General features: G+C 44.4%; 1 long non-coding RNA gene across 1 annotated transcript in view; it reads left to right on the top strand.

Annotated features, from left to right (window-relative positions):
• LOC141083728 (uncharacterized) overlaps positions 1-4,933 on the top strand; it is a 31,813-nt gene extending 26,880 nt beyond the window's left edge. The window contains exons 2-3 of the long non-coding RNA XR_012230807.1: positions 2,737-2,806; positions 4,027-4,933. This is a non-coding gene — a long non-coding RNA (uncharacterized lncRNA). The remainder of the gene's footprint in view (positions 1-2,736; positions 2,807-4,026) is intronic.
• Positions 4,934-26,959: the final 22,026 nt, after the last annotated feature.

Raw genomic sequence — 26,959 nt, 5'->3', positions numbered from 1 at the left:
TCACGGATAAAACAACAAGTCCTTTCTCCTGTGTGTGTGATGTGTGCAGCATTGTGCTCACTTTAGTTGCTGGAGACCCCTCGGTCTCTGTCACTCCAGCTTCAGGTTTCCAGGTTCCATTAAACACTGCAGAGTCACAGTCCTTTTCTAACAGTTCAACTTTACTAATAACATGAGCACACAACATTTTTGCAGCACAATTCACATAAAGCCTAATTTCCTGAACTTTCCCTGCCCTCCAGGCAGATTCCATTTCCTCTGTATACTCTCCTTCTATTCTACTGGCAATCCCTGCCGTCTCCGTGGACAATCTGTGTCCCATCCATTCTTCTCTTTTACCTGCCATCCGGGCAGCCTCTTTGGAAAATCCGTGTACCATCTGTACCTTCCTTGTCACCAGCTCCCTGTCAGCTCCTCGTCCGGTTCCATTAGGGAAAGGTTCCAGGAACGCCATCTCAGCTGTTCCCGCCCTGGTCTTAGACCATGGATCCTTCCTGGGGATAATTCCGTTGAGCTGTTGCCCATTTACACTATTCTCTAGCCTGGGGCCCCTTACTGCCATTAACAGACTTATCCCCATGGATTGCAACTGTTTACTGCATGTGTCCTACCTTTGGGCAGCCTGCCCAGTCTTCTGCCTCTAATCAGGAAGTGCCTTTTCCTATATCTTCCTGCTCTGTGCTCCTCCCATCTACTTAACCCCTATGCTGCCTATACAGTACTAACTCTTACATCTATTCTATCTCTATGGTTCCCCCTTGTAATCTAATCCCCTATACTATATCCTAATCTATCCCTAAGATAAAAACACAATACTTTACATTATAATACATGACAACAACACGAGGTGCTACATGTAACAGTGTCCAGGAGAGAAAAGGCACAAGAGGGTCTCCGCCACCTCCTTACATATACAGCATGAGCTGGGGATTCTCAAGTGAAGAGTCACCAAAAAGGAGGTAGTACAAAAAGTAAATAAATAAAACAGTTAGATAGTATAATTAGGGAATAATAGAGAATTTTTACAGGTTCTGAGTGGATCCTCTTCAACATCCATTTCAAAAACTGCTTCAAAAATTTTTGGAAAACTGTAATCTAATTCTAATTAATTTCTATGGGAAATCCACTTTACTGTCCTAGGGCTTGCACGCACATTTTTTTTTCAGGCAGATTTCGATGTGGAAAATCAGAAAACGCTCAAAAGAATGAACACATGCATTTCTATGTAAAAAAACAAGTTAGATTATACTCACCCGGGGGTCCGATCCGTTCCGATGGGGGTCGCGGTCCGGTGCCTCCCATCTTCTAGTGATGACGTCCTCCTTCTTACTTCTGCCGCGGCTCCTGTGCAGGCGTACTTTATCTGCCCTGTTGAGGGCAGAGTAAAGTACTGCAGTGCGCAGGCGTCGGGAGAGGTCAGAGAGGTCCAGTACCTGCGCACTGCAGTACTCTGCTCTGCCCTCAACAGGGCAGATAAAGTACGCCTGCGCAGGAGTCGCGGCAGAAGTAAGAAGGAGGACATCATCACTAGAAGATGGGAGGCACCGGACCGCGACCCCCATCGGACCGGATCGGACCCCCGGGTGAGTATAACCTGACTTGTTTTTCTTCTCTTTCAGGTTACATCGGGGGCTTATCTACAGCATTACAGAATGCTGTAGATTAGTCCCTGATGGCGGTGGCCGCATGTCATAGGCCAAAAATGAGGTGACAGATTCCCTTTAAACAATCCAAAAAAAGAGCTAGCAGCCAGAAAAGCGTCTTCTGCTTGAAAACTCTAATGGATTTGCCGGAGTTTAAAAGATATCTTGTGCCCATGCCCCGAGAGGTTTTTTTTTAGCAGTTTTTATAGCAGAATCTGAACAAGTTTTTGAGAAGTTATGAGCGCTTGACATGGATTTGGAGATACTAATCACTGAGTATTTTTATTTATTTTTTTTTTTTTATTTTAGAAGGGACCTTTCAGGTAACCAGGCAATGATATCCCTGTAAAATCTGGAGTCCCGGTACGGCCAGCTGGCCAAGTATTCCAATAACATTTTTCATTTTAATTCCCAAATAACATTGCCCTGTACAGTTTCATTGTCACTTCTTAGAATAATAGACTGTTGTGTAGTCACATACAAGTCCCGGTCCCCGTTACTTTCCGATATCACTTCTGCATACTTCTGGCTTGAGTTCTATTTCGCCCTAATAACTGCATTCATTTCCCCGGGATTGAGTGTATTAGAAGATGTAATGGGCATTTACTCCTCGGCGCTGATTTATTTGGAGAGTATTTCTATGCCTGACATAATTCTGGTGTTTCTTCAATAACCGTTGTAAACCGCAGGACATAATTACGCCATTACTGTTGTCTGAAGTCATTTCCCAGTTCAGTTTGTTTGGAGAAGAATCGCTGATTTTCTTATTTGATGGTTTAGAAATAACTTAGAATTTTCGCAGGTTGTTATAAATTATTTCGAGGCAATGACATTCATTATCTTAGTGGGATGTATAGAAAAAAAAAATAAGTAAGACGAGTACTAAAGAGCCAGCCGCAGTCCACAGAGGAGCACAGGTTGTAGATTGTAAGCTCTTACGGGCAGGGTCGTCATTGTCTTTGCATTAATTATTGCATTATCGTTAACTTAGTTATGACTGTTGTATTTGAACTGTTGAATTGTAAAAGGCTGCGGAATATGTCGGCGCTATATGAATAAAGATTATCATTATTGTATATTTCCATTACCATAGGAGGAATGACGAGTGAGTGGGGGAAGGGAAGTGACAACGGCTGTCAGCACAGATCTGGAACAAGGAGCAGGTCAGTGTTAGTCCATCCATCCTTTGGGCTGACAAATATCACATATCACTTTATAGAGACCAGTATATGGATCTGACTCATTTTCCTAAATGACTGGTGTGAATTTCATAAAACAAATCATATGCTGGGTTTTATTTTCCTCAAATATTAGGCTAGTTTCACATTTACGGACGGAGGAGCTGCGCAGGGCTGTGGACTTCCTCCGTGAAGCTCCGCCTCCTGCCGCGCCTCCTCCGGTCAGCTCCGCCTATGGCCGCATACTTCTGCATGCGGCCTGCGTACCTATTTTTAACATTGGGTATGCAGGTCGTGCGGATGTATGCGGATGCCTCCGCATGCGTCGTTTTGACGATGCGGCGAACAAAACAAATTCCAACGTGTTGCGTTCTGTGCAGGTCGCCGCACCATCAAAATGACGCGTGCAGAGGCATCTGCATACAGTGGCACAGTCTGCGTACCCAATGCTAAAAATAGCAATAGAAACAACACGGCACTCAAAATAATAAGTCTCTGATAGGTGCACAAGTAGGGCATCCAGCCCATTTGTAGAAATAGTAATGAACTTGGCACTCAATATTTGTTGAAAAAGAAGATTCAATTTTTATTGGCATCCAGGTGAAGTTTAATTCTAAACGTTTTCGGTCCAACATAAGACCTTCATCAGAGAATCTCTTTGAGATTACTGGCTGCTGTATTTCATGAGTATGGGTTAAATAGCGCTAAAGGTAAGGCCACTAGTTGTCGCTATTGATTCGCGCTGGGATGATGCCTCCTCTAGTATGCGGTCTGAGTCGCTGGGTTAAACAGCGCTAGGAGTATGGCGATAATCACCGCTATGGGGTTGCGTTGAAATGGTGTCCCTTATGGCGTGCAGTCAGTACCGCTGTATGTGGAGGAGGTCATGACCGCACGCCATAAGGGTCACCATTTCAGCACAACCCCATAGTGACGATTGAATCTTCTTTTTCAACAAATATTGAGTGCCAAGTTCATTACTATTTCTACAATGCTAAAGATAGGGTACGCAGGCTGCATGCGGCCGTAGGCGGAGCTGACCAGAGGAGGCGTGGCAGGGCGGAGCCTCACGGAGGAAGTCCGCAGCCTGCCGCAGCTCCTCCGTCTGCAAATGTGAAACCAGACTTACTGAAAACATTTTTAGAGGTCATAATTGTTTGTCTTACTGTATCTCATAATATGTTTGTGTTTCTTGTAAACCATAGCAAGACAGCCGACAGCACAGCAGGGATATTAAGGATGCACGCTCCAAGTTCATGGATCCAAATGAACGAAAAGCACCATAAAAGAAGAAAGGAAGAGCAGCATCCAATCCGGGTGAAAAAAATGACCAAAATTTTATTCTGCCATCATCACATACGTTTCGGACATTTTGTGGCCCTTGAAAAAGGCCACAATATGGCCGAAATGTTCTTTGTGTTTCTTGGAGTGATACTGATTCCACCTATAAATGGCCGTCAGATTGTGCTCACCAGAACTGTCACTCAAGGAGAAGTGTCCACCCTGCCAGAAACCAAAAAGTAAAGAGACTGTAAGGAGACTGAAAAGTTGCAAGCTGCTCAAGAAACAACCTAAGGATGCCCCTTTAAAAGTGTTATGCATACTTTTCCCTAAAATATATGTTGTCTGTCTGTTGTCTACACACCTAAGGACCTAGGGTAGCAACAACTTGGAGAAACAAGACAAAATACACATAACTATCTATTACTGTCAAGGAGAAGGAAAAAATGTTGGAAATCATACCATAAAAGTCAATGTACTGGCGGGAGAGCACATTTTCCTGTAATCTCACAGACATGGTCTTTTCTAGAAATACATATGTTTGAGTGCAAATAAGGTATAAAATGCTTAACGTCTCAGACGGTGCGCTCGACAGATATCATGTTTCTATCATGAAAACTGTACCGTACGAGCATGAAACGAGAAATTGTTGTTCTTCAGATATTTTAACTCTTAAAAAATGCAATTTTGATTTGGGTTTTGGCACGCGCGTCGGGTTTCCAGGGAAACGGGTCTCCTGCATTTTTTATCTGCTTATTTTAAAGCATTCATTAGATTTAACATTTAAAAAGGCATTGATTAAAATATGACATTTTTTTTCAACACAATAGAATCCATTCTGCTCTAATGTCTTATTATGCTGAAAAGCTAAACTGGTTGATGGCCAATTTTGCTAAGTGAGAGCGATTCAGCTGACGAACCCGATGCATACTGTTCTTTTCTACCATGCAGCAAGGCTTTTATATGAGCATGAAATAGAGGAAAATACTTTTCACCTCCACACACTGAGTGTTTACCGGGAGTGAAATGTTGTTTTATTTCATACTTTCCATTTCAAAAAATGCATTTTCAAAAAACAAAAACAGAAAAGTCAGCAATTTGTGTGTTTTTGTCGAACTGCTCTATCGTACAAAAGCACAAGGTGAGTAATGAAAACCCCAAATATGCACCTCCCGCAATAAAGACGTTCTCAAGCTGCTCATAGAATGAAATTACTGAAATTAAAGCCAAATCAGGGTTATCCGTCATCACTCTTTATTCAGACACTAGTATATAACTCTCAGATGAGAGATCTGAAAAGCAGAGTACATGGATGTCTCACAATACTGAGTGGATATCCAATGGGGCCTACATTAAAAACAAAACCTACAGGAACCTCCGACATGTTGTGACATCAATGATCACTGTCGTTTTAATAAACCTTGACTAAATCAACAAATCAACAGTACAAATGAAAGCGAATATAAGAAATTGTTTATTGTGACTTATCGGAGAAACATGCTTCTCTCTCAGCTTATGAGCCACCTAAACTAATCATTTTCTCAGAAAAAGGATCAGTAATGTAATTTTTGTACACAGTGACTGCACCAGCAGAATAGTGAGTGCAGCTCTGGAGTATAATACAGGATGTAACTCAGGATCAGTAATGTAATGTAGGTACACAGTGACTGCACCAGCAGAATAGTGAGTGCAGCTCTGGAGTATAATACAGGATGTAACTCAGGATCAGTAATGTAATGTATGTACACAGTGACTGCACCAGCAGAATAGTGAGTGCAGCTCTGGGGTATAATACAGGATGTAACTCAGGATCAGTAATGTAATGTATGCACACAGTGACTGCACCAGCAGAATAGTGACTGCAGCTCTGGGGTATAATACAGGATGTAACTCAGGATCAGTAATGTAATGTATGTACACAGTGACTGCACCAGCAGAATAGTGAGTGCAGCTCTGGGGTATAATACAGGATGTAACTCAGGATCAGTAATGTAATGTATGTACACAGTGACCGCACCAGCAGAATAGTGAGTGCAGCTCTGGGGTATAATACAGGATGTAACTCAGGATCAGTAATGTAATGTATGCACACAGTGACTGCACCAGCAGAATAGCGAGTGCAGCTCTGGGGTATAACACAGGATGTAACTCGGGATTAGAGTTGAGCGACTTTTGGTTTTTTAGGATCGAGTTTCATTTCGTGAAACCCGACTTTTCCAAAAGTCGGGTCGAGCAAGATCGGCCGATTATAGGGAAAAGTCGGGGTCGTCCCGAAACACGAAACCCAATGTAAGTCAATGGGGAATAAAAGTCGGCAGTGGGAGGAGGACAGGAAACACACCAACAGTGCCCATTTGAATGCCAAAAGCATCAATTCTTCTTACTTAAGCTTGTCAACCTTAATTAACTTCATAATACAAGTTACGCACTGAAAAATGGGGGTTATTTGGCTAAAGTTGTGAGGGGGTAGGGCTAGCTCCAGGTTTTCATGTGCCCTGGGCGAAAGAGCACCCCTTTAACACATACCACAACTCATCATGCTCCGATACGGCAGAGAAATAGCGGTATAGTACAATGAAAAATACTTCACTTTTTACATCTCATGACGAGGCCCATCTATTTCTCCATACAGAATCATTGGTCCCATATAATGTTTGAAACAGTATATGATGAGCTCCACATAATGCTACAGTATATGTTGGTCCCCATGGATGAAGCTCCACTGTCTTATGGGCCCAAATAATGCTCCAAACATAATGGGCCCCATTTCTAATGCTCTAGTGTATAATGGGCCCTGTAAATGCTGCTCCAGTGTCTGATGTCCACCTTTGGAATGTTCCAGTGTATGGTGGGCCCCATCTATCATTCTCCAGAGTATAGTGCTCCCCAAAAATTGCTGTCCCAACATTGAAAACAATCAAATAAGTCTCCTCGCTAGGGAATCCCTGTACTAGTCTGGACTCCTCGTCGTCCCCATCTTCCATCTCACTGCACAGTATTTCAACCTTGCAAGTGCTGTGATCCTGAGCAAGCAGGGGGGGCCCACTCGTTGGCGACGGCACTGGCACAGGGCCCCTGATAGTACGGTGGTGTGTCTGATGGCGGGTGGGCCGAACCTGCACTTTCATCTGCAGCTTCCTCTTTGTCACCGTGTAAGATGGAACTGTATATGGGAAGGGTAACCTGAGTTTCATCAGGGTCAGATTCAGGCCGTGTAGCGTGCGAGGGGAATGTAGTGGTCTGGGTCAATGTACCAGCAGATTCATCGAGCAGTGGCTGGGCATCAGTGCACTTGTGTCGCCCCCAGGAGTACGGTCGCCACAGTGGCATTACCTTCCTCCTAGGGAGTGTGATGTCATGCTTGGGAGCAACGAAGGATCTCTCTAGCAGGTTAACTGATTGGGCGGCGTTATTCCCACGAGTCATGACCCTCCAAACAGCGTTCATGAAGGCAAAGTGTTTGTTTTACGTGGGCAGTATGGTTGCAAAGCTGAACCTTAATGGAATGTCCAGAAGGCCACCACCAGGAGTGGAGCCTATGGTTAAATTTGACTCCACCTGGGAAACCTCAACCATGCCAGCTACAGAAAAGATGCACACATTGCAAGCTTAATTCCGTTAACGAACGAGACTCCGTCATGCCCCGCGGTCCGAGTCCGGCTTACTAGAGGGACACGTGAGGCTCTGGCACATGAGATTGGCCAATAACTGGTGTGTCATGCCCTTACATGTCCGTGGCTGCATGTGCGCTACACTGAAAAGGCCAGCGTTTGTCGCTTACAGGTGCAGATAACCGCTGAACAACGTTAGTGATGGGGATCACTGATTACAATTATTACCCGCGAACGATGATTTCCCAGTAAGTGCAGGTCAACCGCAGTTCCGTAATTAGGCCTAACCGTCATTCCTGAAAAAATGAAAAACTTACGTGTGCAAACCACAGATGTTGTAGCTTGCTTAACAGCTCGCCAGCCGTTCTCACGCCCAGTATGGATTACACGTGATTGCACAAAGGTGAGAAAGGGTACCGTATCCCCGGATAACATGTATGGATAGCGTACACATTCAAAATATATGTCTATACATCAGGAGGCAGGCTCAGACGGTGTTAGGCCCAGTATTGCTTGCACGTGATTGCACAAAGGTGAGAAAGGGTACCGTATCCCCGGATAACATGTATGGATAGCGTACACATTCAAAATATATGTCTATACATCAGGAGGCAGGCTCAGACGGTGTTAGGCCCAGTATGGCTTGCACGTGATTGCACAAAGGTGAGAAAGGGTACCGTATCCCCGGATAACATGTATGGATAGCGTACACATTCAAAATATATGTCTATACATCAGGAGGCAGGCTCAGACAGTGTTAGGCCCAGTATGGCTTGCACGTGATTGCACAAAGGTGAGAAAGGGTACCGTATCCCCGGATAACATGTATGGATAGCGTACACATTCAAAATATATGTCTATACATCAGGAGGCAGGCTCAGACAGTGTTAGGCCCAGTATGGCTTGCACGTGATTGCACAAAGGTGAGAAAGGGTACCGTATCCCCGGATAAAATGTATGGATAGCGTACACATTCAAAATATATAAATACCAGGAGAAAACACAGAGCATGCAATAAAAATTGCAACAAATTTTATTCAAGTAAAGTACTACAAAAGACATGTATATAATAGTATGCATTTATGGACAAAAAACAGACAGTATCCACCCACAGTGCCCCACACCTCCATGTTGATGGAAAATAATCCCGGACTATGTCCCCGGGGAATACTTCAACCCCACAAGCAATGTTAATACATAGTGCCCAGGCACAGTGGCCTAAATGTAATTACAATAAAGTGAACATCACTCAAGGGCATAAGTGTGAGAAAATAAACCGCAGTGTAAAATAGCGGTCTAAACATGGGGAAATGAAGTCCCAGGGGCACTTACCGGGAGTGGAGGCAAAGGGGAACCAGGCTGTACCATCCCCGACGCTCGTTTCGCGGCGTCTCAGGCCGCTTTCTCAAGAGGGATATAGTAAAAAAGTCGATTCAGGACCTTAAAATAACCCCTAACCCCGGTCATGTGACCTAAACTGACCAATAGAAAAAGCGCCAACAGCGCATGCGCCCCAATCATTGCAAGAACACAAGGTCTAATTAGGACCTTGCAGAAAAGCCCCCAGCCTTAATCATGTGATCCCAAACTGGCAAATAGTAAAGGCACTACCGGCGCATGCGCTCCAGTCCCCGAAAGTCCCGCAGTACACCACAGGCATCATGTGTCACTGCACACAAACCGGAAGGACCCGGATGTGCGCACCGCACATAAAGATGCCGAGCGCAGAGCAGGGCCACGGAGCACTAGGAGCGATGCGCACGGCCAATTACCATAGAACCGATGCCAGAGATAGATGGAGTCAATGGGGCAAAAAAGCGTACATGCGAAAAAATATTTATTCTGACCGCTAATTATAAATGGCATGGAAATGTACCAATATTTCCAGCGGTACATATGTAACAACATCAAAACATGACAGTCAATATATACATCAGAATGTAATCAATAACAAATAACGCGGCATGAAAAAATAGTGGATGCATAATACAAAAATAAAGATAAAGTTAGAATTGCATTTATCAGTAACAACAAGAAGCATCCAATATTATAATAGATAAACACTGTTGGCGCTTGAAGATGAATAGTCCAATTGTGTAGACGGTCACATCACAAATCCACGGACAGGGGAAATACTGTATACTAAAGATGAATAAATGTGAAAAAAGAGAATAAAGTTAAAAACAAGATTAAAAACAAGAATAAAAGCAAAAAGGAACTGCCACGGAATCAATGGGGGATATGGAATTTGCGAGCAACAAGGGGAAGAGGAAGGAATCTACCACGATGCTAGACAGGGCAAATATCAGTGCAATGGGCAAACAGGGGGGGGGGGGGAGAAAAAAAAGGGGAAGACAGTTTTATATACTGCAGATGTTATAAAAAAGGGACGAAACTAAGGTGTTCATTAAGTCCCTTTGGAGTCATGGTGTCTAATTCCACAATCCACCTCGTTTCCATTTGTGCAAGTATTCTCTTGTTGTCTCTGCCCCTGATGCCCATATGCAATACATCAATCCCCCTCACCGGTGTTAGGCCCAGTATGGCTTGCACGTGATTGCACAAAGGTGAGAAAGGGTACCGTATCCCCGGATAACATGTATGGATAGCGTACACATTCAAAATATATGTCTATACATCAGGAGGCAGGCTCAGACGGTGTTAGGCCCAGTATGGATTGCACGTGATTGCACAAAGGTGAGAAAGGGTACCGTATCCCCGGATAACATGTATGGATAGCGTACACATTCAAAATATATGTCTATACATCAGGAGGCAGGCTCAGACGGTGTCAGGCACAGTATGGATTTGACGGCCCAGACTACACAGCGAAGGAGCAGGGAGAGGTAAAGATTGCAAATGCTGGGGCCCTGCCCAAGCAAGGGGGGCCCACTCGTGGGCGTAGGTACTGGCACTGGGCCCCTCATAGTACGGCGGTGTGTCTGACGGCGGGTGTGCACCACCACCGTCAGAGACACTTGATTGCACTATGAGGGACCCTGTGCCAGTGCCCGCTCCCAAGAGTCGGCCTACCCACCTGTCCAGGGCAACGGCACTCGCACGGTGTCGTGCGCTAGGTGGTGACCCCGGCCATGGGGGGGGAGGCAGCACAGTTAGGGAGTTTTAGAAAGTGGCATATGTTGATGTTGGACATTCAGCTGATGCAAAAGGCGAAATAGGTCAAGTCCCAGGTAGAGGTGGACCAAAGCAAGCCATTTTTCTGTCACCCTATGTGTCATCAGGGGAAGGTGGGACAAAATCCTTGGAAACCCATGCATGGTTCATTTTAATGAAGGTTAGATCATCCACATTTTGGGTTGACAGACGGGTCCTTTTTTCTGTCAGGATTGATCCAGCTGCACTGAAGACTCTTTCCGATAGCACACTTGCAGCTGGGCAAGCAGGCTCCTGTAAGGCATATTGTGCCAATTCAGGCCAGGTGTCCAGTTTAGCGGCCCAATAGTCAAAAGGGAATGACCTGTGTGGGAGAACATCGATATGGGAGGAAAAGTAGTTTGTAACCATAGTTGACAACTGCTGTCTCCTGTCACTTTCCATCAATGCAGTATTACCAGTTGTGTGAGCGGTCCGTGAAAAATCAGTCCACAACATTGTCATGAAACCCCTGTCTCCAACGCCACTTCTGCTGTGTGCACCATGAACACCTCTGCCAAGCTGCCCCCGGCCCGTACGGCTCGTGTGAGAACCATCACCGCTGCTGTGTGCTGGGAATGCCTCAAGCAACTGATTTACCAGAGTTGCTTGTTTATTAGCCAATATTACGTCAAGGTTCTCCTGTGGCATGATGTTTTGTAATTTGCCTTTATAGCGTGGATCCAGGATGCTGGCCAACCAGTAGTCGTCATCGTTCATCATTTTGGCAATGCGGGGGTCCCTTTTTAGGATCTGCAAGGCATAATCTGACATGTGGGCCAATGTTCCCGGTGTCAATGATGCACTGCGAGTGCTGGTTGGAGGAGCACATTCTGGCAAATCCACATCCCTCCAGTCACGCACAAACCCTGTACCAGACCTTGCCACGCCAACATTTTCACTTGCCCCACGAAATGCATCCTCCTCCCCTAAGTAATCATCCCCATCATCATCCTCCTCGTCCTCTACTTCCTCCACCTCGTCGAGGAGAGGTCCCTGAGCAGACAATGACTGAATGTCATCAAGGATTCCCTCCTCCTCTTCCTCCTCATCAACATTGGCTGCAGACGCCTGCACCTTAAGGTGCGTCAAAGTTTGCATGAGCAGATGCATAAGTTGGATGCTCATGCTTAGGATGGCGTCGTCTGCGCTTACCAGCCGTGTGCATTCCTCAAAACACTGAAGGACTTTACAGAGGTCTTTCAGCTTCGACCACTGCACACCTGTCAACTCCATGTCTGCTCTCAAAGTGCCTGGCCGTGTATCCTCCCACAAATGCATTATGGCCTGCCTCTGCTCGCACAGCCGCTCCACCATGTGCAGGGTGGAGTTCCACCTTGTTGCAATGTTGATAATGAGGCGGTGGTTGGGAAGGTGGAGCAATCGCTGCAGCTTCTGCATACGAACGGAGTGTACAGGCGACCGGCGGATGTGCGCGCACAGTCTTCGCACCTTATGGAGCAGGGCTGTTAACTCCGGATAATTTTTGAGGAAGCACTGCACCACCAGGTTCAAGGTGTGAGCCAAGCAAGGTATGTGGCTGAGTTTTGAAAGGGCTATGGCTGCCACAAAATTACGGCCGTTATCACTAACTACCTTGCCTGCCTCAAGATGTACACTGCCCAGCCATGACTCAGTTTGTCCCTTCAAGTACTCGGCCAGCACCTCGGCGGTGTGTCTGTCGCCCAAACACATCATCTGCAACACAACCTGCTGATGCTTTCCACTAGCTGCTCGATAGGGGGACACCTCGTGTGCAACAGTGGCAGCTGCAGATGGAGTGCTCATACGACTGCGCTCTGTGGACGAGCTTTCGCTTCTGGAGGAAGAGGAGGAGGGTCGAACGCCTACAGCCAACTGTTTCCTATACCGTGGGCTAGGCAGCACTGTCCCACCACCGCTGTCCCCTGTGGACCCTGCATCCACCACATTAACCCAGTGCGCAGTGATGGACACGTAACGGCCCTGGCCATGCCGACTGGACCATGCATCAGTTGTGAGGTGCACCTTTCCACTCACTGACTGCTTGAGTGCATGGACAATGCGGTCTTTTACATGATGGTGGAGGGCTGGGATGGCTTTGCGAGAGAAGAAGTGGCGACTGGGTAGGTCATAGCGTGGTACTGCATAGGCCATGAGTTCGCGGAAAGCTGCGCTTTCCACCAACCGAAAGGGAATCATCTCAAACGAGATTGGTTTGGCAATGTGGGCGTTCAAACCCAGTGTACGCGGATGAGAGACTGAGTACTTTCTTGACCTACTCATAGTGTCTGGGAGGGTGAGCTGGACTTGAGAGCTGCATATGGTGGAAGTAGCGGTGGACAGGGCGGACTGAGAGAGGGTTGATGATGGTGATGGAGTTGGTGTTCTTTCTGATGGCCTAGATTCAGTATTTCGTTGATATAACAGTGGGATTCCCTGACTGCTGTGGCCTTGCAATGACACCTCAACATTTGCTGCTGTGCTAACCGGTGGGCTTACAGTGGGGGAAACAATGTAGCGTTGCTGACTACCTTCTTTGTGATCAGTTGCACATGTGGCACTTGAGGTTTGGTGTTGTGTCCACGCTTGCAAGTGCATGCTGGTTAAATGTCTAAGCATGCAACTGGTATTCAAATTTTTCAGATTTTTCCCTCGGCTAAAGGTCTTTGCGCACTTCTTACAGATAACCTTGGCCTGATCATGAGGATTTTGTTCAAAAAAGTGCCACACTGCACTCTTCCTACTTTGGCAGACATTTTTCGGCCTAGCACGTTGTGATCTTTTGACCCTCTGGACAAGCTGTCCAGCAACTCTTTTGATTTTTGGAACCTGTCTTTGGAGTGCTCCGGGCCTGCCAGATAACAGCTGTTGCGATGTCGATGTCTGCTGTGGATGCTCCTCATCTGAGCTATTGGAAGCAGCACCCTCTTCCCCCAATGGATGCCAATCTGGGTCAACAACTGGGTCATCCATCACCTCCTCTTCAATGTCATGTGCACCTTCCTCTGTGTCACCGTGTATGGTGGTATAGTGTGCGGGAAGGGGCACCTGAGTCTCATCAGGGTCAGAATCTGGCTCTGTACACTGCGAGGACAATGTAGTGCTCTGAGTGAATGTACCAGCAGAATCATCTATCAGCGGCTGTGCATCAGTGCACTCCATGTCAGATTCATCTTGGCCTGGGTAATTCACCATTTCACTTGATAATCCAGGCATGGTATGTGAAAACAGCTCCATGAAGTAATCAGTAGTATGGCCTGCGTCATCCTTCAATCTTGGTTGGGGTGAAGGACACAAGGAAAGGTGTGGTTCATGAACATGAGCCTCCAATGACGACTCAGTGCTTTTACTTTTTACAACTTCAGAAGAGGAGGCGATAGAGCTGGAGGCTGAGTCAGCAATGTAAGACAAAACTTTTTCCTGATGCTCTGGCTTTAAAAGCGGTTTGCCAACTCCTAGAAAACTAAGCCTTCGAAGCCTTATGGAGCTAGACGATGACGCAGGCTCAACACCTCCTGCATTCGGTCCTATTTTGCTCTTGCCACTACCATCAGATCCACCACCAACACCATCATTACCAGCTGCCAACCCCCGCCCAATTCCACGGCCTCTTCCACCAGCCTTCCTCATTTTTTGTAGAAATGTGGACAAAATCCAACAAACTATATAGTAATGTAAAACAAGGTACAAGGTGTCTATAGGACAGGGGAGATTTTGAATTTCTGCACACACTAGTGGACACTTTTGGATTGTGTGAGGCCCACTGAATATCAGAGCGCTATGTCACAGGCTCGATGGCACAGGTGTGAAAAAAGTGACTACAGGATCACAGAGATTTTGAATTTCTGCACACACTTGTGGACACTGGACACTTTTGGATTGTGTGAGGCCCACTGAATATCAGAGCGCTATGTCACAGGCTCGATGGCACAGGTGTGAAAAAAGTGACTACAGGATCACAGAGATTTTAAATTTCTGCACTCACTTGTGGACACTGGACACTTATGGATTGTGTGAGGCCCACTGAATATCAGAGTGCTATGTCACAGGCTCGATGGCACAGGTGTGAAAAAAGTGACTACAGGATAAGGGAGATTTTGAATTTCTGCACACACTAGTGGACACTGCACACTTTTGGATTGTGTGAGGCCCACTGAATATCAGAGCGCTATGTCACAGGCTCGATGGCACAGGTGTGAAAAAAGTGACTACAGGATCACAGAGATTTTGAATTTCTGCACACACTTGTGGACACTGGATACTTATGGATTGTGTGAGGCCCACTGAATATCAGAGCGCTATGTCACAGGCTCGATGGCACAGGTGTGAAAAAAGTGACTACAGGATAAGGGAGATTTTGAATTTCTGCACACACTAGTGGACACTGGACACTTTTGGATTGTGTGAGGCCCACTGAATATCAGAGCGCTATGTCACAGGCTCGATGGCACAGGTGTGAAAAAAGTGACTACAGGATAAGGGAGATTTTGAATTTCTGCACACACTAGTGGACACTGGACACTTTTGGATTGTGTGAGGCCCACTGAATATCACAGCGCTATGTGACAGGCTCGATGGCACAGGTGTGAAAAAAGTGACTACAGGATAAGGGAGATTTTGAATTTCTGCACACACTAGTGGACACTGGACACTTATGGATTGTGTGAGGCCCACTGAATATCAGAGGCGCTATGTCACAGGCTCGATGGCACTGGTGTGAAAAAAGTGACTACAGGATCACAGAGATTTTGAATTTCTGCACACACTTGTGGACACTGGACACTTATGGATTGTGTGAGACCCACTGAATATCAGAGCGCTATGTCACAGGCTCGATGGCATAGGTGTGAAAAAAGTGACTACAGGATAAGGGAGATTTTGAATTTCTGCACACACTAGTGGACACTGGACACTTTTGGATTGTGTGAGGCCCACTGAATATCAGAGCGCTATGTCACAGGCTCGATGGCACAGGTGTGAAAAAAGTGACTACAGGATCACAGAGATTTTGAATTTCTGCACACACTTGTGGACACTGGACAATTATGGATTGTGTGAGGCCCACTGAATATCAGAGCGCTATGTCACAGGCTCGATGGCATAGGTGTGAAAAAAGTGACTACAGGATAAGGGAGATTTTGAATTTCTGCACACACTAGTGGACACTGGACACTTTTGGATTGTGTGAGGCCCACTGAATATCAGAGCGCTATGTCACAGGCTCGATGGCACAGGTGTGAAAAAAGTGACTACAGGATCACAGAGATTTTGAATTTCTGCACACACTTGTGGACACTGGACACTTTTGGATTGTGTGAGGCCCACTGAATATCAGAGCGCTATGTCACAGGCTCGATGGCACAGGTGTGAAAAAAGTGACTACAGGATCACAGAGATTTTGAATTTCTGCACACGCTTGTGGACACTGGACACTTATGAATTGTGTGAGGCCCACTGAATATCAGAGCGCTATGTCACAGGCTCAATGGCACAGGTGTGAAAAAAGTGACTACAGGATCACAGAGATTTTGAATTTCTGCACACACTTGTGGACACTGGACACTTATGGATTGTGTGAGGCCCACTGAATATCAGAGCGCTATGTCACAGGCTCGATGGCACAGGTGTGAAAAAAGTGACTACAGGATCACAGAGATTTTGAATTTCTGCACACACTTGTGGACACTGGACACTTATGGATTGTGTGAGGCCCACTGAATATCAGAGCGCTATGTCACAGGCAGAAATTGGCTAGTGTATCACAAACTACAAGGTGTATGTAGAATTGGGCAGAATAGGAATCTCCCTAGAGTGTAGGTCTGTAAGAACGGAACAAGTCCTCCACTTATCCTTCCACAGTGACACACAGATAGCTTCACTGTGGCCGTTATAACAGCCGTTACACGGTACTGAGAGGAGCGTGCACGTACACGGCTGTCGGTGTACGTAAAATTGTCAAGCTCCGTGTTTTTTAAGTATATGGACTGACACACGCTGTCTCTCTATAGTTTTGAATGTGATCAAATAGCAAATATATTTAACTGTTTGAAAGCTAGACAAAACTAGTAGGTGCAGGTCTGTAAGAACGGAACATGTCCTCGACTTATTCTCACAGAGTGACACACAGATAGCTTCACTGTGGCCGTGATAACAGCTGTTACACAGTACTGAGAGGAGCGTGCACGTACACGGCTGTCCGGTGTACGTAAAATTGTCAAGCTCCGTGTTTTTTAAGTATACGGACTGACACACGCTGTCTCTCTATAGTTTTGAATGTGATCAAACAGCAAATATATTTAACTGTTTGAAAGCTAGACAAAACTAGTAGGTGCAGGTCTGTAAGAACGGAACATGTCCTCGACTTATTCTCACAGAGTGACACACAGATAGCTTCACTGTGGCTGTGATAACAGCCGTTACACGGTACTGTGTGAGGAGCGTACACCGCTGTATGGTGTGAAAAAATGCACGCTCAGTACCTCAGCAGGACAAAAAAAAAAAATTGGGATTGCTTTTAAAAAAGCAGTTTGCGGAGCAGTGGGTAAACAGCAATGCAGCTGTCAGGAAGCCTTAGAAGGCAGCCAAACAACCAACACCGCTGATCCACCACAATATAGCCTCCCCTTGCACTGCACACACAGTGACTGGTGTGTTGTACAGGCAAAATCGCTAGCAGCAGAAGCAGTTTTTTTTTCTTCTTCCCTGCCTAACACTCTCCCTACAGAATCAGCAGCAGCAACCTCTCCCTATGCTAAGATCGGCAGAAGTAAGATGGCGGTCGGCGTGCACGCCCTTTTATAACCCCTGTGACGCCCACCAAAGCAAGCCAATCACTTGCATGCCCTTCTGAAAGATGGTGGTGACCCCTGCCTATGTCATCACGTTGCCCACAGTGTCCGTGGATCCTGATTGGCTGAAAAAGAGCGCAAAACAAACTTTTGAAACGCGACTTTGGCGCGTAAGTCGCCGACCTTGTGGCCGACCTCATCCTAGGGTCAGGTTTCGTTTCATGAAACCCGACTTTGCCAAAAGTCGGGGACTTTTGAAATTTTTCGACCCGTTTTGCTCAACTCTACTCAGGATCAGTAATGTAATGTATGTACACAGTGACTGCACCAGCAGAATAGTGAGTGCAGCTCTGGAATATAATACAGGATGTAACTCAGGATCAGTAATGTAATGTATGTACACAGTTACCGCACCAGCAGAATAGTGAGTCCAGCTCTGGGGTATAATACAGGATGTAAATCAGGATTAGTAATGTAATGTATGTACACAGTGACTGCACCAGCAGAATAGTGAGTGCAGCTCTGGAGTATAATACAGGATGTAACTCAGGATCAGTAATGTAATGTATGTACACAGTTACCGCACCAGCAGAATAGTGAGTGCAGCTCTGGGGTATAATACAGGATGTAAATCAGGATTAGTAATGTAATGTATGTACACAGTGACTGCACCAGCAGAATAGTGAGTGCAGCTCTGGAGTATAATACAGGATGTAACTCAGGATCAGTAATGTAATGTATGTACACAGTTACCGCACCAGCAGAATAGTGAGTGCAGCTCTGGGGTATAATACAGGATGTAACTCAGGATCAGTAATGTAATGTATGTACACAGTGACTGCACCAGCAGAATAGTGAGTGCAGCTCTGGAGTATAATACAGGATGTAAGTCAGGATCAGTAATGTAATGTATGTACACAGTGACTGCACCAGCAGAATAGTGAGTGCAGCTCTGGGGTATAATGCAGGATGTAACTCAGGATCAGTAATGTAATGTATGTACACAGTGACTGCACCAGCAGAATAGTGAGTGCAGCTCTGGAGCATAATACAGGATGTAACTCAGGATCAGTAATGTAATGTATGTACACAATGACCGCACCAGCAGAATAGTGAGTGCAGCTCTGGGGTATAATACAGGATGTAACTCAGGATCAGTAATGTAATGTATGTACATAGTGAGTGCAGCTCTGGAGTATAATACAGGATGTAACTCAGGATCAGTAATGTAATGTATGTACACAGTGACTGCACCAGCAGAATAGTGAGTGCAGCTCTGGAGCATAATACAGGATGTAACTCAGGATCAGTAATGTAATATATGTACACAATGACCGCACCAGCAGAATAGTGAGTGCAGCTCTGGAGCACAATACAGGATGTAACTCAGGATCAGTAATGTAATGTATGTACACAGTGTCTGCACCAGCAGAATAGTGAGTGCAGCTCTGGAGCATAATACAGGATGTAACTCAGGATCAGTAATGTAATGTATGTACACAATGACCGCAACAGCAGAATAGTGAGTGCAGCTCTGGGGTATAATACAGGATGTAACTCAGGATCAGTAATGTAATGTATGTACATAGTGAGTGCAGCTCTGGAGTATAATACAGGATGTAACTCAGGATCAGTAATGTAATGTATGTACACAGTGACTGCACCAGCAGAATAGTGAGTGCAGCTCTGGAGCATAATACAGGATGTAACTCAGGATCAGTAATGTAATGTATGTACATAGTGAGTGCAGCTCTGGAGTATAATACAGGATGTAACTCAGGATCAGTAATGTAATGTATGTACACAGTGACTGCACCAGCAGAATAGTGAGTGCAGCTCTGGAGCATTATACAGGATGTAACTCAGGATCAGTAATGTAATGTATTTACACAGTTACCGCACCAGCAGAATAGTGAGTAACTTCGTCTATACTACAAGCGGCTAACTAATGTTAGTTCTGGCCGTCTGCACACTAGAATCTTTTTTTTAATATACTGTATATTCAATAAAAGACATATCCAATGATAGACATTTGCTTTTTCGAGCGCGGGATCCATCATTTCTGATTCCATGTTCCTGCCTGGGCCTGGGCAGTTCCGTGCGCTGGGTGTGGACCCATAGGTTTTCCTCTGAACAAGGCAAGTAATGAGCAAAGATGGATGAAATTGCATGGAGCATTTCCTTACATCTCTCAGGAATAAAGTAATCCCAACTAAGCTAAGCCGGGTTACAGCTTAACATGGAAAAAGCAACCAGGAGACCATCTCTACACTGAGGGGACAACTCCTGGGTCGCAGCACAACTGGTTTCCCAACCGAGGATTGCACAGAAGAGTTGTACCAGGATTACCCTCGCTGTGGTGCCCACCGTCTGGTTTTCCAGCAGACTGCTCTGAAATACACAAATTGCCACAGAGGATCCTCTGAATGGGTGAGCTGATATTTTTCTTTTCTCTTTTGCAATAATGTATTATGTGTCCTTTGCAAACCAGGAACGTATTACCTGTTACAGTTTGCATTCCTGACCTTGGATACCTTTTTTTTATCTATTTTGAAGGCATGCACTTTTTTTGGGGGGGAGAGGGAGGAATTGACAAGGGTTTGATCTAATTTATATTTCCTTACTCCTGTAGTTAATGAATGGCTTTATACTTTCTGGTTTGAGCTCCTGCCTACCATCCATCTTGGATTAGGACTGTTGCCGCAAGGTTCTGACATGCAACTTTGTATAAGTTATCATTATTAATTCCTGAGGTCAGCGCAAAAAACATTGAGTCTACTGAGGCATCATGTGATCCGCAAATCAAATCAGACATCCAGCTGAACATTCCTCCAGCCTGAAATCATTTCCGAATTGCAGACTTTTTTTTTCCTTCATGAATTTGCTACATCATGTGAACGATCTATAAAGGCAAGAAGGAGAAAAGCTTTCGCTGCCAAGATCCAATAAGTTTCCATGGAGAAATAATCACTGTCTAATTGAATCAACATGCAATGTTTTCTGTGCTTCCATAGAGTGTCTATGCATTTGTCTTCGGTTATTGTAAGGATGTAGAGGCTTTAGTAGAAGTTACTTTTTTCCACTGGATTTTGGTGGATTCTTTTACTTGTCCTACACATTTTTTACATTTGTTACTCTTAAGATCTTGTTTTCATATTCTTGCCTAGAGACATATAGAAAAACGAGAATCCTGTGAGTCTTTAGTCCAAGTGGTGGCTCAAGTCATCCAAGCCACCCATCTTGAAGACAATACCACCCATGGTAAAGAAAAAGACTTGGTGGCCATTCCTCCAGCTCATCTCTATAGAACAGAACTCTTTCATCAGTTCCTCTTTTCTTCATATTAAGGTTTTGGGAGATTTTAGATGTTTTCCAAAAAGGTTAAAAAAATTTTTTCAAAGTTTCCAAAACTTTTGAAAAAGGGGGCACCAAACTTTAATTAACTGGTGGAATAAAATGAATATAATTTTTGGGAACACAGATGTGTTCGCTTAGTCAAAGCTTGGAATTTTATACCATTAGGTGCATATTTTTTTACTTTTGATTCTTTGATGTCACTTTCAGGAATCTTCATACTTTGGAAAATCCTTTTTTTCTAGGTCAAGTGGTTTTATGTCATAATTCAACAGGGAAAACATATTACATACGGTGCATGCGACAATGCTATAAATTATATGCAAGTTGAATTTCCATCCAATTGCTTGTAATAGAAACAAGTTGCAGTTTCCAAATTTGCATTATGGTGAAAAAAAAATGATAATTTATACGCACAGAAAGATGATTGTTTTAACAATTGTGTACACGTGGACATACAGTCTACCTAAACAGGCCATTAAACTACCTTCATTTGACGGATGTGATCATGGTGTCTAAATGCAGCTTAAGCAGAATGCATGAGTGAAAAAATAGGGTGAGGTTAGACAACGTAAGACATGTGTTAGACCCTTTTTACAAAGTGTCAGCTGAATGAACATTTTTAGGGACACAATATCCCGATCAATATCCTAATTAATAATTAACTACAAGAATTATTATGCAAAAATAGCACGAAATATAAAAAAAAATCTAATGTTTGAGCACAATAAGTATGAAAGCTCTAGCCCCATTGCAAATCTGCATCTGCATGGTGGGACAGTTTCCAGTTTGATCATATCTGCATCTACTCTAAAGAATTGCTAAGAACTAGAAAAATTGATCAAATTGAGGTAGATCAAGTTCAAGTCGAATTTCTTGAAATTCGTGGTTCCACGCGAATCTGAACTTTTTGAGATTCAATTCGTAGTTTGCAAAAAAATAAAAAATTGCCTGGCACCATATGCCACACTACTAAAGCATCAGAGCAAGGGCTAACGTCATTTTGCGTGGCCACGATGGCCTTCCCATAATGTCAATATAGCGGATTATCATACCTTGTACGGCAGCTTTGTTATCCTTCTCCAAAGTCACTGGGTAAGTACTTCTCTCCTGTAGAGTGTAAGTTGTTATGGTCAGCGGAACCTTCTCTCATTCTCCTGTGTAGTGTAAACTCTTATGATCCACTAGGTCCTCTCTCTCTGTTCTGTAGAGTGTACACTTTTATGGTCAGCGGCATCCTCTCTCTCCTGTAGAGTGTAAGCTCTTATGGTCAGCGGCATCCTCTCTCTCTATTCTGTAGAGTGTAAGCTCTTATGGTCAGCGGCGTCCTCTATCTCTTTCCTGTAGAGTGTAAGCTCTTATGGTCAGCGGCATCCTCTCTCTCTATTCTGTAGAGTGTAAGCTCTTATGGTCAGCGGCGTCCTCTATCTCTTTCCTGTAGAGTGTAAGCTCTTATGGTCAGCGGCATCCTCTCTCTCTATTCTGTAGAGTGTAAGCTCTTATGATCAGCGGGGTCCTCTATCTCTATTCTGTAGAGTGTAAGCTCTTATGGTCAGCGGGGTCCGCTATCTCTATTCTGTAGAGTGTAAGCTCTTATGATCAGCGGGATCCTCTATCTCTATTCTATAGAGTGTAAGCTCTTATGGTCAGCGGGGTCCTCTTCTCTATTCTATAGAGTGTAAGCTCTTATGGTCAGCGGCATCCTCTATCTCTTCCCTGTAGAGTGTAAGCTCTTATGGTCAGCGGAGTCCTCTGTCTCTTGTAGAGATTAAGCTGTTATGGTCAGGAGATTTCTTTGTCTCTCTCTCTTTTAGAGTTCAAGCTCCAATGATCAGTGGAGTTATCTTAGTCTCTCTCTAATGTAGTATGTGAGCTGTTCTGGTCAGCCGTGTTCTCTCTCTCTCCTATTTAGTATAAGCGTTTATGGTAAGTGGAGTTTTCTTTCTTTCTCTTCTCTTTACCACGTGTATTTTACCAGCAATTACAAGTTTTCCAGTATTGAAATTTACGCAAATTAATTCACCATAATTCAAATATTTGAGAAAACTTCTCCAAGTCGGTAAATTCTAATTTCAAAAGATTCGCTCATCTCTACTAAGGACTGATAAATTCTTTCATTAATAAATGAATAAAACTGAAAAAAGAAAAAAGAAAGCTGCACGCAAAAGAAAAAAGTAATATAAAAAAGTTTTTTGAAAGGTCCAAAAGAAATAATCTGATCGCAAGTTATGCTACTGCTGGAACCTCATGCTATCTGATGAGGATGATGTCAAGTCTTTAATTCCTCTGCCGTGTCATCAGAAATAAAAATGAAGTATTACATAGTGTCCAACTGGATGGCCATATTATCCACTAACACGATGGATCCTCCAGAGAAAAAAAAAAGAGGATGAATCTGATAGTGGCGGCTTACTCCGTTCTTCCACATTCGTGTAGTTGGGATGGATAGTTGTTGGCTGAACGAGCATTCAACTGACAGTTAAAGTGTATGGACAGCTTTATATTTTAGGACCGTTCACTTCTACTGACTCAGAATTTCCCAGCAGACAAAATGAGAATTTTTGGGGATAAGTTGCCGAATATGTAAAAATGTGAACATTTGGCGTCAACCATGAATGACCATGAACCTTTTTGAGATATTTTTGAATTTGTGTTTAATTTTCCAAATTAACGTATTAACACAATCAGTTATTTACCATCCTCGCGTTCTTCTAAACGACCCTCGCAGTAATAGATTTTGTTATTATACCCAGAGAAATATTGTGTAATCCATGTTGGCAAAATTAAATTAAATAAATTTAAATGTTAATTTGAGTTTTTTTTTTTTTTTTTCAAAGTTGTACTTGTCAAGTAAAAGAAAAATTGATTTAGTAAACTGGCACGGCTGACTCCTAATTATCGTATTGATTGGAGCAGATGGGATGGCATGTGCGAATCTACATAAAACATGACAGCTTGTTAGAATAACAGATCTGTTCTCGGAGTTGCTGGATAGAGCGGTGTCTTGAGAAGTACGGTCTGCAGCAGAACTCGGCTGACGTGTGCACATATAAACACATTGCATAAGAAGGCACGGTCGGCCCCAAATAATCGCTGGATGCCATCTTGTCAGCACAGATATCATTGTGAGATAGCAGAAGATGAGCAGATCATTCCTGATAACACCATCAGTACACAAGTCATATTGCTCCTAATTGTGGATTCTGCTTATCTGTAGACCTAACAGTTGGACAAACCAGGGGATTTACTATATTTGTAGTTAAAAAAAAAGAAAAATGGCAAGGTTAAGGTTCATTTTGTCAGGAATGGCAGATGATGCTAAGGTCCACCCTCCATTTATACAAAAAAATGTTCATGTGAAGCTTTAATTGGATCATAGATTGTATTATTTTCTACTCACGCGTAGAGATGAGCAGGTCAATTCACGGAGGGTTGAGTAAGGGTCGAATTTCCTGAAATTCGTGGTTTGACGTGAATGCAAACATTTTGAGATTTGATTCATGGTTAGCAAGAAAAAGAGAACCTTGGCCGCCACAATTTTCCACAATAATGATGCATTAGAGAGTAGGAAAACATCATTTTGCATTGCGGTGCATAATGCCCTGCAGCTGTGACATCTACAGTAGTGGATTACAATACCTTGTACAGTGGTGGTCAGTACCTGGGACATCACAGATCAGAGGTTGCAAGCAAATCACTATTTGTATGACAGGGATACTCTCTCTTTAGCCTGTAGAGTGAAAGCTCTTCTGGTAAGCTGGGTGTTCTCTCTCTCTCCTGTAGAGTGTAAGTTCTTATGGTCAGTGGGGTCCTCTCTCTCCTGTAGAGTGTAAGCTCTTATGACCAGCTTGGTCCTCTCTCCCCTGCAGAGTGTAAGCTCTTATGGTCAGTGAGGTCCTCTCTCTCTTCTGTAGAGTGTAAGCTCTTATGGTCAGTGGGGTCCTCTCTCTCCTGTAGAGTGTAAGCTCTTATGACCAGCTTGGTCCTCTCTCCCCTGCAGAGTGTAAGCTCTTATGGTCAGTGAGGTCCTCTCTCTCTTCTGTAGAGTGTAAGCTCTTATGGTCAGTGGGGTCCTCTCTCTCCTGTAGAGTGTAAGCTCTTATGACCAGCTTGGTCCTCTCTCCCCTGCAGAGTGTAAGCTCTTATGGTCAGTGAGGTCCTCTCTCGCTTCTGTAGAGTGTAAGCTCTTATGGTCAGTGGGGTCCTCTCTCTCCTGTAGAGTGTAAGCTCTTATGACCAGCTTGGTCCTCTCTCCCCTGCAGAGTGTAAGCTCTTATGGTCAGTGAGGTCCTCTCTCTCTTCTGTAGAGTGTAAGCTCTTATGGTCAGTGGGGTCCTCTCTCTCCTGTAGAGTGTAAGCTCTTATGACCAGCTTGGTCCTCTCTCCCCTGCAGAGTGTAAGCTCTTATGGTCAGTGAGGTCCTCTCTATCCTGTAGAGTGTAAGTGTAAAACGACTAAGGTTCGTTGGATGCAGTGAAGAGCCGGAGGCTGAGAAGGGGATAACAAGATTTACTGAACAGGCAATTAATAAGTAATATGCCACGCAGGGAGGCAAGAATAGTATGACAGCGGCGGGGATTGCACGCAAACACAATGCTCAAGAATAAGATATACAAAAACAAGGTAATTTATCACTTGTAGTTCTCGCAGGGGAAAGGCTGGAAAATCTCCTGACGGCGACGCAAATCGTGGACAAAGTCTCTAGTTCTGCTAGAGAGGAATGATAAGCACTGTCTCCCAAGGGTGCTGATGGATCTGGTCCTGCTTGGTTTGAATGCGCTGGAACGTGGAAACAGTCCTTGTGGGGATTCCTTAGGAATGGCGCCGAACACGAGCCGTTGGCACGCTCACAGTCCGCGGTAGCAGTTGGTCCTTTGGAGAAGTCTCTAGGCTGCTTATCCGTTACCACATACAGGACAGGGCTGTCCAGAAGAACAGGGTCAGACGATAACTCAAATAGCGTCAAAGTCAATCTTATAGTCAGCACGCTGAGGGATGAGCGGCGTGGATTTGTCAGCCGGAGCAGCGGAGAGGGAGTCAACCTTCTGTCGCTTTCCCGCAAAGTCTGGCCCGCTCCCACGCTCAGTCCTTCTTATATAGCCCGCACCCCCTGCTGTCCAGCGGGAAGGTCCTTCCCTCCCAGAAGAAGCCTCCACCGGCCACAGTGGTGACAGTCCCAATAGTTCCGGCCTTAAAGGGCACCAGAAACCGCTAACTCTGCCTCGGCTCATCTTCTTACACCAGCTCTTATGGTCAGCGGTGTCACCTCTCTCTCTGTTGTATAGAGTGTAGGCTCTTATGGTCAGAGGGTATTCATTCTACATGTATAGTGTAAGCTCTACTCCTGTAGAGTGTAGGCTCTTATGGTCACCGGAGTCTTCTCTCTCCCTTTCATATAGAATGTAAGCTCTTATGGTCAGTGGGGTCCTCTCTCGCCACTCCCCCATGTGTATTTTATAAGCAATTCAGGCTTTCCAGTATTGAAAGCAGTGCAAATATATTCACCACAAATGAAACTTTTTGGAAAACTTTGGAAATTCGAATTTCAAAAGCCCAAAGTATCTCTTTTTCACGAGGCATATAAAAATAAGATCAAATAGGTTCTTGAATAATCCCAGAAAAAAATGTACTCTTATGGCAACTAATTGGCTTCAAGATCAGCTCTAAATCACCTTTAAGTTTGCTGTTGGGCCAAAGAGAAGAACCTTTATCTTAGACATTGTTGTTCTCCATTCTGGAATCATTCCCAAAAAGAACATTGCCGATCCCCAATGCAAACGACTTCTGATAATTATCCTTTTCTGTATGATGTAGAATTTTTCTTTTTTTTTAGCAGCCGACAGGTAAATGATGTATGTAATAATGTAACATCTGGGGAAATATTTTATCTGTCTTAAACAAGACAAATATTTTCTTTGCACTTGACATTCCTATTATTTTGAAAAATAACACATTTGATTTCCATTGAT

The sequence above is a fragment of the Dendrobates tinctorius genome, unplaced genomic scaffold, assembly GCF_039654945.1.
Source record: "Dendrobates tinctorius isolate UK_male_01 unplaced genomic scaffold, ASM3965494v1 ptg000021l, whole genome shotgun sequence".
In the NCBI taxonomy this organism is placed as follows: domain Eukaryota; kingdom Metazoa; phylum Chordata; class Amphibia; order Anura; family Dendrobatidae; genus Dendrobates; species Dendrobates tinctorius.
Note: the sequence above shows the minus strand (reverse complement) of the source record. Positions and strands in the feature narration are given on the sequence as shown.